Below are 13,373 nucleotides of genomic sequence, written 5' to 3'. Positions count from 1 at the left end.
AACCTGGGCCTTCCAGGTATTTTGGACTTCAACTCCCCAATTCCTAACAGCCTACCGGCTTGATCTTTACTGTAGAATTAATGCAGTTTGACAAGGCTTTACTTGCTATGGCTCAATAGTATGGAATCCTGGGAGATATTTTGATGAGGCCCCAGTACTCTGGCAGGGAAAGCTGAAGACCTTGGGTGCATCCACACTGGCAAATTCATTAATGCTGCTTGACCCCACTTTAACTACCATGGCTCCTGGGATTGTTCCTTAGCTACAACTTGCACTATCCCATTCCCTTGTTCTTGCTTACAGTTGGCCATGTTTTACGACAGTTGTCACCATAGGTTATTGGGCGCTGTTCAGAGTTTAAGTTGTTTTATATGCTATTGGTTTTATTGTGTGTGTATCTTAATGCGTTGTCTTAGGCACCTTGTGCCATATGTAAGCCAAACCAAATCCCTTCGAGGAGATGGAGGCGGGGTACAAAAATAAAGTTGTTATTATTATTGTACTGTGTGTTTATTTTATGTGTTGTTTTAGGCACCTTGTGCCATATATAAGCTGCCCCAAGTCCCTTCAGGGAGAGGGAAGCGGGGTACAAAAATATTATTATTGTGCTTGTGGATTTATTATTATTATTATTACTACTACTACAGTTTGGTGAGGCACCAGAAGGTGGGCAGAGAAGTCTAAAGCCCTTGGGAAACTATAACTCCCACGAACCCATGGCAGTTTAAAGTGGTGCCAAACCACATTCATTTGTTAGAGTAGATGCGCCCTTTGTAAAACGACAATCACTCCGTAGCCTTGAGGCGGGGCAGTCAAAAGCGGTGTCAAACTGCATTAGCAGTACAGCGTAGATGCCCCCTGGCCTCCCTCTCCTCGCCTGTCTCCTCCTTCAGTCAGAGAGTGTTTTATTTTTCCTGTAAAAGTTGCCCACCAGCTTTGGGAGAGCCTTCTCCCTACGTGGTCTCTCTCTCTCTCTCTGTCCCTTCACGGGACCACCTCTCCCTCCTCAAAGAAGCCCCTCAACCTTTCCCTCCCTTCTCTCTGGGCCACTCACCTCAGGGAGGCTTTCCCTTCCAGGCCCGAATTCCCTCACCCTGAGGGCCATGCTCTCCTCCTCCTCCGGGCCTTCCTCTCCCCCAACCCTCTGCCCCGTTTTTCCGTACTCACATTGGCTCCAGTAACTTAGCCAGCCAGGACTTGAGTGCGTCCACGTTCTCTATGATCATGATGAGGAGAAGGAGGCGGCGGGTGGTGTTGGTGGCGCTGCTCCGGGGGCTACACGACTCCAGGCGACATGCCCGCCCCCTCCCTTCCTCCGCTCTCCGCAGCAGTTCCTCGCACTCCGGCCCCTCGCCCTCCCTTCTCGCCGCGCTGAGGGCCTACAAGCCGACCAGGAACTAGCAGGTCCAGGGCGCAACCGAAATTGCTGGGTGCCGGAGAGGGGAGGGAGAGGCGGGTGTCCGGCCTCACGGAGGAGCCAATGGCGCGCCAATCGCACGGCGGCGCTCCGCGCTCCGAAAGACACGGGCCAATCCCAGAGCGAGAAGCGGAGCGGGGGGGGGTGTCGCTGGTGAAAGGCCGCAGCAGGTTCGGTTGAGGCGGCGTGCGTGGAAAGCCTGGTGGTAAAGCAGAGAAGGCGACGTAAAGCGGCCGGCAGTCCTTAACGCCCGACAGTGAGCGTGCTCCTGAGCATGTGCAGGCGCAGGGTGCACCTACACCAGGCCTGGGCCAACTTGGGCCCTCCCTCCAGGTGTTTTGGACTTCAACTGCCACCATTCCTAACAGGCTAAGCGGCCGAGGGGGGAAATGAAAGGGTCTGAGGCTGTTAGGAATGGTGGGAGTTGAAATCCAAAACACCCTGAGGGAGGGCCCAAGTTTGCCCAGGCCTGATCTACACTGTGGAAGTGGTGTCAAACTGCATTGATTTTACAGTGTAGATGTGCCCTCAATCTGAGGCGTGCTGTCAGATTTCTTTGCATTCCAGGAAAAGATACTGTGTCAGCATGACAGATGTATTGCCTTATTGATAAGACACCACAATAATGTGTGTTCCCTCACTTATCACAGGGGTTAGGTTCCAGGACCACCTGCAATAAGTGAAAATCTGCAAAGTATGGACACTATATTTATTTTAATATGTATACATTATTTTAGTAGTTATACACTATTTTAAGTCTTTATCAACCAATCGTGTTGATAAATCTCCTCTTCCTGTTGCCGCTTGGGCTCCTTTTCTCTCCCTTTGGCTTCTCCTTCCTCCCTTTCTTAGGCTGCAAATTGTAATTCTCTATGATTTATAATAGTCTTTTAGAGTTTATTGAAAAACCGTGAAACAGCGAATCCCCGAAAAGTGAACCGCGAAGTAGTGAGGAAACACTATATTATTTTAAATGTTTATTTACGTTTTATTGATTGCTTATAATGTTTTATATTTGTCCCTTTGATGTTGTTGATTTTGTATTGTATATTAACATGTTGGAAGCCGCTTTGGGTCCCTTTGAGGGAGAAAATATAAATAAAGATTTGTTATTGTTATTATATTATTATGTTTTAATGTTAGCTGTTTTGGATCTCTTTTTAGAGAGATAATGTGGATGTTTTATGCTTAGGTTTTATGTCATTATATAATTTGTTTGCTTGCATTTTAATTTATTGATGTTAGGTTCTAAGTTTACGTTTATATGTGGGGTTATTCTGGATTATTTCGTCGGTATGTGTTTGCTTTATTAAGGCATTGAATGTTTCCCTTTTTGTATGTTGGAATCTGTCCTGAGTCCCCCTGGGGAGATAGGGTGGAATACAAATAAAGTTTTAATATTGTTTATTATTATTATATATTATTACTAATACAGTATTAATGTGTGACATACATTTTACTCTCATGTTACTATTTTAAATGGTCGACTTCTGATTTTCTCAGATCATAGACTGAAAGGCAAAACTGATGGCCGTCACCCCAGCTTTCAAATTGATTTGAAAACGCAGCAGAGAGTTCCATAGATTACTCTCCAAAAGAACGGAGCGGGACCGCAACAGACTATTATTAAAAGACCTTTTTTCCTTCATTTTCCTCTTCCCTGAACTATGTAACAAATCCCCCCAATAAAAGTAGCATTTATTTTAACAATAACACTCTCTATCTGGTTATTTTGTATCTTTCCCTGACTCCTTCCTTCGCATGCAATCGCTCTCTCTCCCTCCCGTCCTTTTAACTCCGGCTGAGATTCCCTGCCATAGATTAACATGGCGGTCGATATAAATTGGCTCATATCTCTATCAAAATTACCCCTAGAACGCTCCTCTTTTAGTCTTAACCCTTTCTAAGGCTCCTGACTCGAAGACAACCAGCAGACCCGGAATCGGTCCAGTTTTCGGCATCTCAACAGCTGACTGTCAAACAGAACCGCGTTTCTTTCCAAGCCAAGTTGCTGCTTTATCCCGGGGTTTTCTCTCCCCGCGACTCGCGGAATGGTTCTCCCTGGCCCCTTTCTGTGAAATGGGGATGGGGGGATCGCTCTCTCGCTGGGGAGACATAGTTCACCAAGGACCCTCACCCTCTACAGCTGCCAGGGGATGCCCGGACGGGGGGCCCTCCACGTTTCATTCATAATTTCATAATTTTATGAAGGAGAAGAACACTCTTCCCCAGACCTACCCCTGGGACTTATGAAATCCTATACTTCCAAAGACTACAACATACATGTGTCCCTTCCCCATGCCATCTCTATGAATTCCTTATGAACTCTTTCCCCTCATGTATTTGTGAATTTTCATATTCTATGTACATGACTCACTGTTGTATGAATTTCAAATCGTTGGGCTAACTTCATGAATTGTGAAATCATGCTGCTTGAACCCCACTTCTATGTTGGATTCCCCAGATGTTGTGCACTTCGTTCTTATCAAATGTTTTCAAATGTCTATATCATTCATGATTCCCCTTTATGCAATGTCACCCACCTTTATGGATTCTTCTTTATTTTCTTGAAAGCTGCCTATCTGCCTATATGTATTTATACTCTTTGGGATCCCCGGAAAATATGTGTTTTTCCCAGCTGGGTTTATATTCCAACTTTATTTTTAATTTCCATTTTATCCCATATAATTGGCAGATCATGAAATCAAATGGGAAATATTATGACCCCAACCTGAACTCTAGCCCCATGACTCAAACCTCCCTTCCCAAAAACAAAAGGATAATCTGCCACAGTTTAATCCAATCTCATTCCGATCGCATGGACAATATAGGGTTTAGAGTCACCAAATTCCTAAAGGTGACTCACCCCCAAGGCAAACATCGTCATATTCCAGGCCAGGACGCCGCTGGAAGGCACCCTGTGGGGCCGTCAATGATGGCTCATCAACACCCATCACCCCTTCCTGTCTGACACCCCAAAGACATATCTAAAATCTGCGAACGTGACAGGACCCCGGACATCCTTGATGGGTGTCATTAATTCCTTTAGAAATTGGCTGGGCCAGAATTAATCCGATGTTTCCTGTCCGGTCACCGCATTGTTTCTATAGCTCCCGCCTCCTCCTCTCTGATTGGCCCAAGGGGGGACGGAAAACGGCTCCCCATTGGGCCAGCAAAGCAAGGCGGGAAACGAAAGCCCGCCTCGTTCAACCTCTCAGCCTATCCGCGATCAGATGGGCAGGGAAGCGGGGCGGGAAATTCAAAGGGCTGTCAGACCGAAACATTGTATAAATATGACTTTATTTGAAACATATGTTACGCTAGTGGATTGAATGATCACTATTAGCGTCCTTTTCAGCTGAATTGCTCAATAAAACTCCTTGGCGGATTTTCCTTCAACGTGGCGGACCTTCTTCATTTCAGGCTTCAGGTTGTATTGCGGCTTATATTCTTCTTTTGGCTTCGCCAAGGTCCGTTCCCTCAGGACCGGATCGGCTTCCTTCTAAAGGGGCCCGATCCCCCCAAACGCGGTCGACAACATAATTTGGCTTTACCACGAAGGGACTTGCTTGGAAGTTCCAAAAATCAATTTTTTTAGGCTAAAATTCCAAGCGGCGACCTTGGTCCAGATATTCTGGGACAGGTTGGGGAGAGAAACGGCTGCAAGGAGGGCCCTCCGACCAACAATTTGACCTCATTTCGCATCCAAATTTCTCTGGCAGCCCCTTTCTCTCTCTAGATCTGATTCAGGGTACTGAACAAAGGAGCCAGATAGGAGGAAGCAGATTTTTAGCTCCTCGAAGGAAAAGCGCCAACGTGAAACAGGGGACGCCCTGTAAAAAAAAATAAAAAGGGAACCGGCCCCGTTGTTAAGACCCAGGTGGGCGGAGTTCTGGAGGTATTGCACTTCGGATCAGGGCTCGGTAACAAATTCCTGGTGAAACGCGGGAACATCTGGCGCCCGGTGGTGTGCGAGAACAGTCTGGCTTGTGAGATTACAGGTTCTAGGATCGTGGGGTAGGGGAACGATTGTGTTCCCAGGGCACCTACGGATCCCAAGAACGCCAGCCATTCAGCCTTGGTGTAGGGAGAACTCTTGAAAGGACGAGTGCATCCAGCCGGTGGGTGAGTCGTTACTCCATTAACTGTCAGGTACTGGGCAGGGGCTGAGCCAGGGATGGGTGTTTGTTCAAGCACGTCTAGGGTGTCCCACCCCAGCAGACATCCCCAGGGATTCTCCATTGGGAAAGATCCTGGCCAATTGGGGTGGGCTTTGCATCAAAAAACATGGTGCAGGCCAGGTTGGGCTAACTCAGAGCACGTAAGTGGCCCCTTGTGGCCCTTGAAGGGGGAACAGCTTGCCCCCCGTTTGAGTCACCGAATTCGGAGTGTTGACCTAAGGTGACTCACCATGGGGAGGGCAAGTGGTCCCAACTTGCTTATGCTGCAATGTTCATGGTCCTAAGCCAGGGAGAGAATCGGAGGGGGGGGGGAGAAGGGGCCCACGTCTTCCCATGCAGAGATTTGGGCTCCAAAAACAGCCCCCCCCCCCAGAGATTCCCCCCTAGACCCTTTTCCCCTTACCCCCTCCTCCAGAGGATTTTCTGGACACATTTGCTTGCCCCACCTTACCAAATCCGACCCCCATCCCTTGCCTCACCACATCCCCCGTCCCCCCCCCCTGATCTGAGTCTTGCATCGACCCAGAACCCCCAAATCAACCCTTCAAGGGAACCTCTGCTTCCCGGGATCCCAATCTCCCAGACTCACTCTCCCAACTCCCCGCCATTTCCCCCCCTTCTCCTTTCCGTTTCCCAGCCCTCTATTCTCTCTCAGCCCCCCCCCTCCCTCTCTCTCCCTCTCTTCCTCTCGCTCGTCCTTTTTGACCAGAGGAACAGGGGGAAAGGAGGGGCCATGGGGGAAATGAGACCTCAGAGGAAGGAGGAATTGACTGTTCAGAGACCAAAGAACATTCATTGCCATCCTCTGTTTCATCTAAAGCCTGAATATTGGGTCAATGGTTCTCCAAAGAATTATTTTCCCCTCTCTCCCTCCTTCTCAAAGCTATCTGCTTCTGGATTTTTTGAGTCACAGTTCAATTCCCTTTTCCCCTCTTCTTTTCTGTTTGCCTTCAAAACTTTACCCAAAAACTCCAGAAACTCCCCAAAGATCCCAGAGGAACATAAATTTTTAGACTGTAAATTTGCATTTTTGTTGGTTACAATTTGTAAGTGGGACCTTTGATCTGGCACTCCTTCCAAATCGTCAGGTCACACCTTGAAATTTGCTCAAACTGAAGGATCCTATGTCCTCAGAGACTCCTTTCCCTTTTCTTTTTTTTCACCCAATCCCTTTGGGCAACCCTGCAAAACCCCTCCCCCTTTTTTGAATCTCCCTCTCAGCCTCCCCCTTCTCTCTGGGGGATATTGTGTATCTTTGGAAAACCTTCCATCTTCAGAGACTGGCTGAGTCCTGCCTGGGGCTTCCCTGTTCTCTGAGTAGTATTCTTTGTTTGTTGTCTTAACTTTGGAGCTTCTGTCTGTCCTTTAAATGTGGGGAACCAAGTTTTGTTCCTCTTTCTCATGGTTTTCTTCCTTGAGCTATCCTTTCTGTATCTCTCTCTCTCTCTCTCTTGTTTGCTATTTCTTGAATGACTGTGTATACAATGGGTTAGGGATTTTACTAACACTCTCTCAGTATAAAAGGGACCGTTGGGAATTGTAGAATGGGGATCCTGGCACCCCACATAGAAGGCACCCCACTCCGACCTGGACTACCAGGACCATCATCCGCTCCTGTGGCTATCAAGGGACTCTGAGGAACCCAGCTCAGATAAGGCGAGAGCAACCAGTGGGGTGCCATCACGGTGATGAGGCCCCCACCCACAAGCTGGCTCCAACCCCTGGCAGGGGTCGTAAGGCTGACCCTGAGCAGAAGAACATCCCCTTCAACTGCAGGGAGGAAAGGGCGCCCCCACGAGACCAGGAGAAGGCTGGCAGGTAAGGGCGACCCCTCCTCACCTGAAGAAGAGGTGGCAGAGGCTAAAAGTGTGTCCCCATGGAGCCACGGACAGGACCCTCGCTGTTGGTCACTGGGTCAGGCGCGAGTGGGGAGCCCTAACATGGCTGCAAGGGTGCCAGAGGAACCTTCAGTATTGAAAACGTCCCAAAAGGTATGAATGATTTATTTCCATTTTTTCCTCCTTTTTTTCTTCCTTATAAAACTAACCCTCCACTCATAGGGTCTTGGGGGAAGGGGAGTGGGGATGGGACACGTGATCTCTTTTCTTTGCTGTCTTGAGGCATTCTCTATCCCTTGGACCTCCTTCCTGGGTGGAGGTGCTGGACCTGGCTGTGGACATTAGGAGGCGCCTGGTGGAGATGGCATCACAACCTCCTCGAAGCCCTCCTGACCTCCTACATCGCTTGCAAGGTGCTGGAATCCATGCCAGGATCCATCAAGAGTGCTCCTGGACCAGAACCAGCCCCCACCAGCGGTGAGGAAGACAAAGATCTGTGGACAGCTGAGCTGGGAGACGACCTGAAGGTGTTGTTCCGGAAAACACCTCCTCAGGGCCCGCCGCCCGCGAACTGTCCTGACCCACACCCTCCCGAGGCCCGGAGAAAGACCAAAAGCCAGAGACCAAAGCACAAGACCCTCTCCAAGGACCTCTCCAAATTCCATCCTTCTAGCTCCACGGGAACACCCCCATTTGGACCTACAAACATTTGACAGCTCGCTTTGACAGCTGTCAAATCGGCCCTCACTTCAACCCCCGCTCGGAAGAACTGAATACCTTAGTTTCCCGGCTGGGAGCTGTCCGGCGTGCTGAATCAGGAGCCGTGAGTTCTAATTTTCACTCTATTTTTTTTCTCCTTGGGAGCTGTCCGGGGTACTAACCCTAACCCTAATTCTCATTTCCTCTCTAACCCTCCCTGTCAATTCTAGCCCGGTGTTGTCCATTAGCTTCCCATTGACAACTCTCTAAATTACACACATAGAGAAAAACTGTCTCATTTGAATGCCCATTTGGTCCTGCCCCCAGGATGGTTTTTCCTGTGTGGACAGACAGCCTATGGTTATCTACCTGCCAATACCTCCATGGGGAATTGTGCATTGGGTAGGCTGTCTCTTTTTATGCCCTCCAAGAACGACTTAGAGTTGGCACACTCTTTGGGTCGGAAGGCAAGATCCATTCAGAACTTGGACCCGAATTGTGACCCCTCAGTAGTGCTAAAAGGTATCCCACAATTTGTGGCGGCTGCATTATTCACTCCTGGAGTGGCCTCAGCCATGAATTATAGGGCCATAAAGCATCTGGCCTGCGCTCTGGTCAAAAACATCAATTATACCTCTCAAGCCTTGGCATCAGTGGCAAAGGAAATGCATGAGCTGCAGGAGGCTGTATTAGATAACAGGGCAGCTATTGATTTCCTCCTATTGAAAAACCACTATGGCTGTGAGAGTGTAAGGCACATGTGCTGCTTTAATTTGACAGACCAGATTCCTATGATTCATAAATCCATTGAGGGTTTGAATGATTTGGCCTCAGGAATTAAGGAGACGACTGGATTCGACCTTAGTTTTCTGACCGACTGGCTCCCTTTTTTTTTTAGACTGGTTGAGGAAAGGTTTCCTCCTCTTTCTAGCCGTAATCCTTTTCCTTCTAATAATAAGCTGTTGCTGGTCGCATTTGCCCGCTCTGTTCCAAATTTGTCGCAAAAAGAACCATTCGAATCCCTCTCAGCAGATGGCCATGCTGCCGCTAAGAGGTTATAATGCTTATGCGGTAGGGCAGGGGCGAAGTGGGCTCCTCCCATCTTCGCCCCGCCCTTACCGAGTGGGGAATATGATGGCCGTCACCCCAGCTTTCAAATTGATTTGAAAACGCAGCAGAGAGTTCCATAGATTACTCTCCAAAAGAACGGAGCGGGACCGCAACAGACTATTATTAAAAGACCTTTTTTCCTTCATTTTCCTCTTCCCTGAACTATGTAACAAATCCCCCCAATAAAAGTAGCATTTATTTTAACAATAACACTCTCTATCTGGTTATTTTGTATCTTTCCCTGACTCCTTCCTTCGCATGCAATCGCTCTCTCTCCCTCCCGTCCTTTTAACTCCGGCTGAGATTCCCTGCCATAGATTAACATGGCGGTCGATATAAATTGGCTCATATCTCTATCAAAATTACCCCTAGAACGCTCCTCTTTTAGTCTTAACCCTTTCTAAGGCTCCTGACTCGAAGACAACCAGCAGACCCGGAATCGGTCCAGTTTTCGGCATCTCAACAGCTGACTGTCAAACAGAACCGCGTTTCTTTCCAAGCCAAGTTGCTGCTTTATCCCGGGGTTTTCTCTCCCCGCGACTCGCGGAATGGTTCTCCCTGGCCCCTTTCTGTGAAATGGGGATGGGGGGATCGCTCTCTCGCTGGGGAGACATAGTTCACCAAGGACCCTCACCCTCTACAGCTGCCAGGGGATGCCCGGACGGGGGGCCCTCCACGTTTCATTCATAATTTCATAATTTTATGAAGGAGAAGAACACTCTTCCCCAGACCTACCCCTGGGACTTATGAAATCCTATACTTCCAAAGACTACAACATACATGTGTCCCTTCCCCATGCCATCTCTATGAATTCCTTATGAACTCTTTCCCCTCATGTATTTGTGAATTTTCATATTCTATGTACATGACTCACTGTTGTATGAATTTCAAATCGTTGGGCTAACTTCATGAATTGTGAAATCATGCTGCTTGAACCCCACTTCTATGTTGGATTCCCCAGATGTTGTGCACTTCGTTCTTATCAAATGTTTTCAAATGTCTATATCATTCATGATTCCCCTTTATGCAATGTCACCCACCTTTATGGATTCTTCTTTATTTTCTTGAAAGCTGCCTATCTGCCTATATGTATTTATACTCTTTGGGATCCCCGGAAAATATGTGTTTTTCCCAGCTGGGTTTATATTCCAACTTTATTTTTAATTTCCATTTTATCCCATATAATTGGCAGATCATGAAATCAAATGGGAAATATTATGACCCCAACCTGAACTCTAGCCCCATGACTCAAACCTCCCTTCCCAAAAACAAAAGGATAATCTGCCACAGTTTAATCCAATCTCATTCCGATCGCATGGACAATATAGGGTTTAGAGTCACCAAATTCCTAAAGGTGACTCACCCCCAAGGCAAACATCGTCATATTCCAGGCCAGGACGCCGCTGGAAGGCACCCTGTGGGGCCGTCAATGATGGCTCATCAACACCCATCACCCCTTCCTGTCTGACACCCCAAAGACATATCTAAAATCTGCGAACGTGACAGGACCCCGGACATCCTTGATGGGTGTCATTAATTCCTTTAGAAATTGGCTGGGCCAGAATTAATCCGATGTTTCCTGTCCGGTCACCGCATTGTTTCTATAGCTCCCGCCTCCTCCTCTCTGATTGGCCCAAGGGGGGACGGAAAACGGCTCCCCATTGGGCCAGCAAAGCAAGGCGGGAAACGAAAGCCCGCCTCGTTCAACCTCTCAGCCTATCCGCGATCAGATGGGCAGGGAAGCGGGGCGGGAAATTCAAAGGGCTGTCAGACCGAAACATTGTATAAATATGACTTTATTTGAAACATATGTTACGCTAGTGGATTGAATGATCACTATTAGCGTCCTTTTCAGCTGAATTGCTCAATAAAACTCCTTGGCGGATTTTCCTTCAACGTGGCGGACCTTCTTCATTTCAGGCTTCAGGTTGTATTGCGGCTTATATTCTTCTTTTGGCTTCGCCAAGGTCCGTTCCCTCAGGACCGGATCGGCTTCCTTCTAAAGGGGCCCGATCCCCCCAAACGCGGTCGACAACAAAACCCCTTCTTAGAATACAATGGCTGACAAACTAATCACATTTGAAAATATTGCTCCTTTTAGGCCCCATCTATAGTGACCATTTAATGCAGTTTGAATGCAGTTGGACAACAAAGTCCCAAAAAATCTTGCAGAAGAAAGTCCTCAAAGAGCATCAGTGCTCTATGGTTTGTGTAATTGCAATCTGGGCCTCAAACTAGTTCCAGGATTTCTTGTGTAATCATTTGCACACAGCAAAACTACTTACTTCAGTACTGGTTTGAAACTGCATAAAAGGGTCAGTGTAGATAAGAGCCATATAAGCAACAAGAATTCTCAATAGATGATGTATTAAATTGTGCGGTCTGTAATTATAATAGCCTGACTTAGAAAAGCATATACAAACCAGATTGCAAAATTATTTGTTTTTATTTGCAATACAACTTGTGGTCTCAAGTCTTTATAATGGATCTGGAGTAATTCTTAGTGAATTGTAAGTGAATACTTGTCAACTACAGATTGAATGAACATCTTGATCCCTGTATAATTTCATCATGTTAAAGTGTTCAGTATATACCTTTTTATCTAATGTATGTTTTCACAAACACATTTTTTACAATAAAATGATATACATCCACTTAGAAATGAGTCCCATTGTGTTCAGTGATTCTTACTCCCAGGTAAGAGTAAGAGGCAACAGGAATGTAATCCCAGAGAAGGATCTTTCCGAAGTCAAACTGTTCCAGCTAGCAACCGATGTATGCTTATGGACTACTATAGACTGTATGTAGAAGTTTAGACACAGCATGTTTATTAGTTCCTGTTTGTGTGTTCATTCACACCTACTCTTCCTGTATCACCATAGCCTTTCCTTTGTTCTCAGGTATTTCATCCGCTTTCACACCCCTCTCTCTTTATCTCTCGTGAAACATATGTTAAAACATTTATTTCTGGATGTGCTACTCTAACTTTTCTGATATCATGTAGTATTATTTCTTTTTTACCTTTCATCAAGGTGAACCTGTATTGATTACTTTTGTGTACCATATGAAGTTTGATTTCTTTCTCTGCTAGATACTGTGTGTGGAGTGGGTTGGTAAGCTGTTCAAACATCTGCCTAGAAAGATGCTGTGCTTTGGAGATCTACAATCTTCCACATTACCCTCATACAAAGACAGAATCAGCAGCTGGCTTTCGGGGACAAGTGCAGAGTCCTCACAATTGTTGACACCTCTATTGATCTGTTAAGCATAATCTTCGCATTTTACTTAAAATCAGTTGGACTTCAGTCTGCTTAACTTTGTGGTTGGATTATGTCTCAATGTTTCAAGATGTATGTGTGGTCACTGTTGTGATTTACTGTACTTAACATTTCAAGTGGCCAGAATTTTAGACGGTTTCAAAGAAGCAGCCATGCTAGTCTTCTGGAATATAAAAAAGGGAGGAAGGTAGAATAAAAGAGAATTAGAAGGAATGCAGCAGCAAAATAGTATTTTATTTTGGCACGGATTTTGTGGATATAAATTCACTTCTTCAGAGACAGTAGAGCAAGGTTCAAGCCTTAGGATATAAAGCATATTCACACAGTTGTAAGAGTGAAATGGAATTGTAATAAAACTTGAGAGACATGCAAATCATGACCCTAGGTGCAAAAAAAAAAAAAAGCAGGTTAATTGATCAGTTAAATTAATTGGACAGTGTATTTCTCTCAGCATAGAAGACTGAAGATGTAGAAGCATTTTCTGGTTGTTGTCAAAGGCTTTCATGGCCATAATCACTTGGTTGCTGTGAGTTTTCTGGAAATGGCCATACAGCCCGGAAAACTCGCAGCAACCCAGCGAAAGAACTTCTTCAGAATGTCTGCAGATAATATGCATTGGCTGTATTATTTCTCAGCGAGGGGTCCGAGTAGCAGCGAAGCATTGCTCAGCCAAAAGGAGCCAGTCCTTGAGAACAAAAGCACGTTTATCACAGGAAGCAGAAATCAAAGATTCTCCTAAAGCTGCCAATGTTTCATGGCCAGCGGGAGCGCTCTTCCTCTCACGGGTTCATCCCATCAAGAGTTAAGTTCTGTGGCTCCCCCCCCTCGTTTTTTTGGAACGTCCCAGTCG

General features: G+C 46.5%; 1 pseudogene; it reads right to left on the bottom strand.

Annotated features, from left to right (window-relative positions):
• The window catches only part of LOC134294791 (RNA-binding protein 27-like), a 59,336-nt pseudogene extending 57,900 nt beyond the window's left edge, over positions 1 to 1,436 (bottom strand).
• Positions 1,437 to 13,373: the final 11,937 nt, after the last annotated feature.

The sequence above is a fragment of the Anolis carolinensis genome, unplaced genomic scaffold (assembly GCF_035594765.1).
Source record: "Anolis carolinensis isolate JA03-04 unplaced genomic scaffold, rAnoCar3.1.pri scaffold_23, whole genome shotgun sequence".
Taxonomy (NCBI): domain Eukaryota; kingdom Metazoa; phylum Chordata; class Lepidosauria; order Squamata; family Dactyloidae; genus Anolis; species Anolis carolinensis.
Note: the sequence above shows the minus strand (reverse complement) of the source record. Positions and strands in the feature narration are given on the sequence as shown.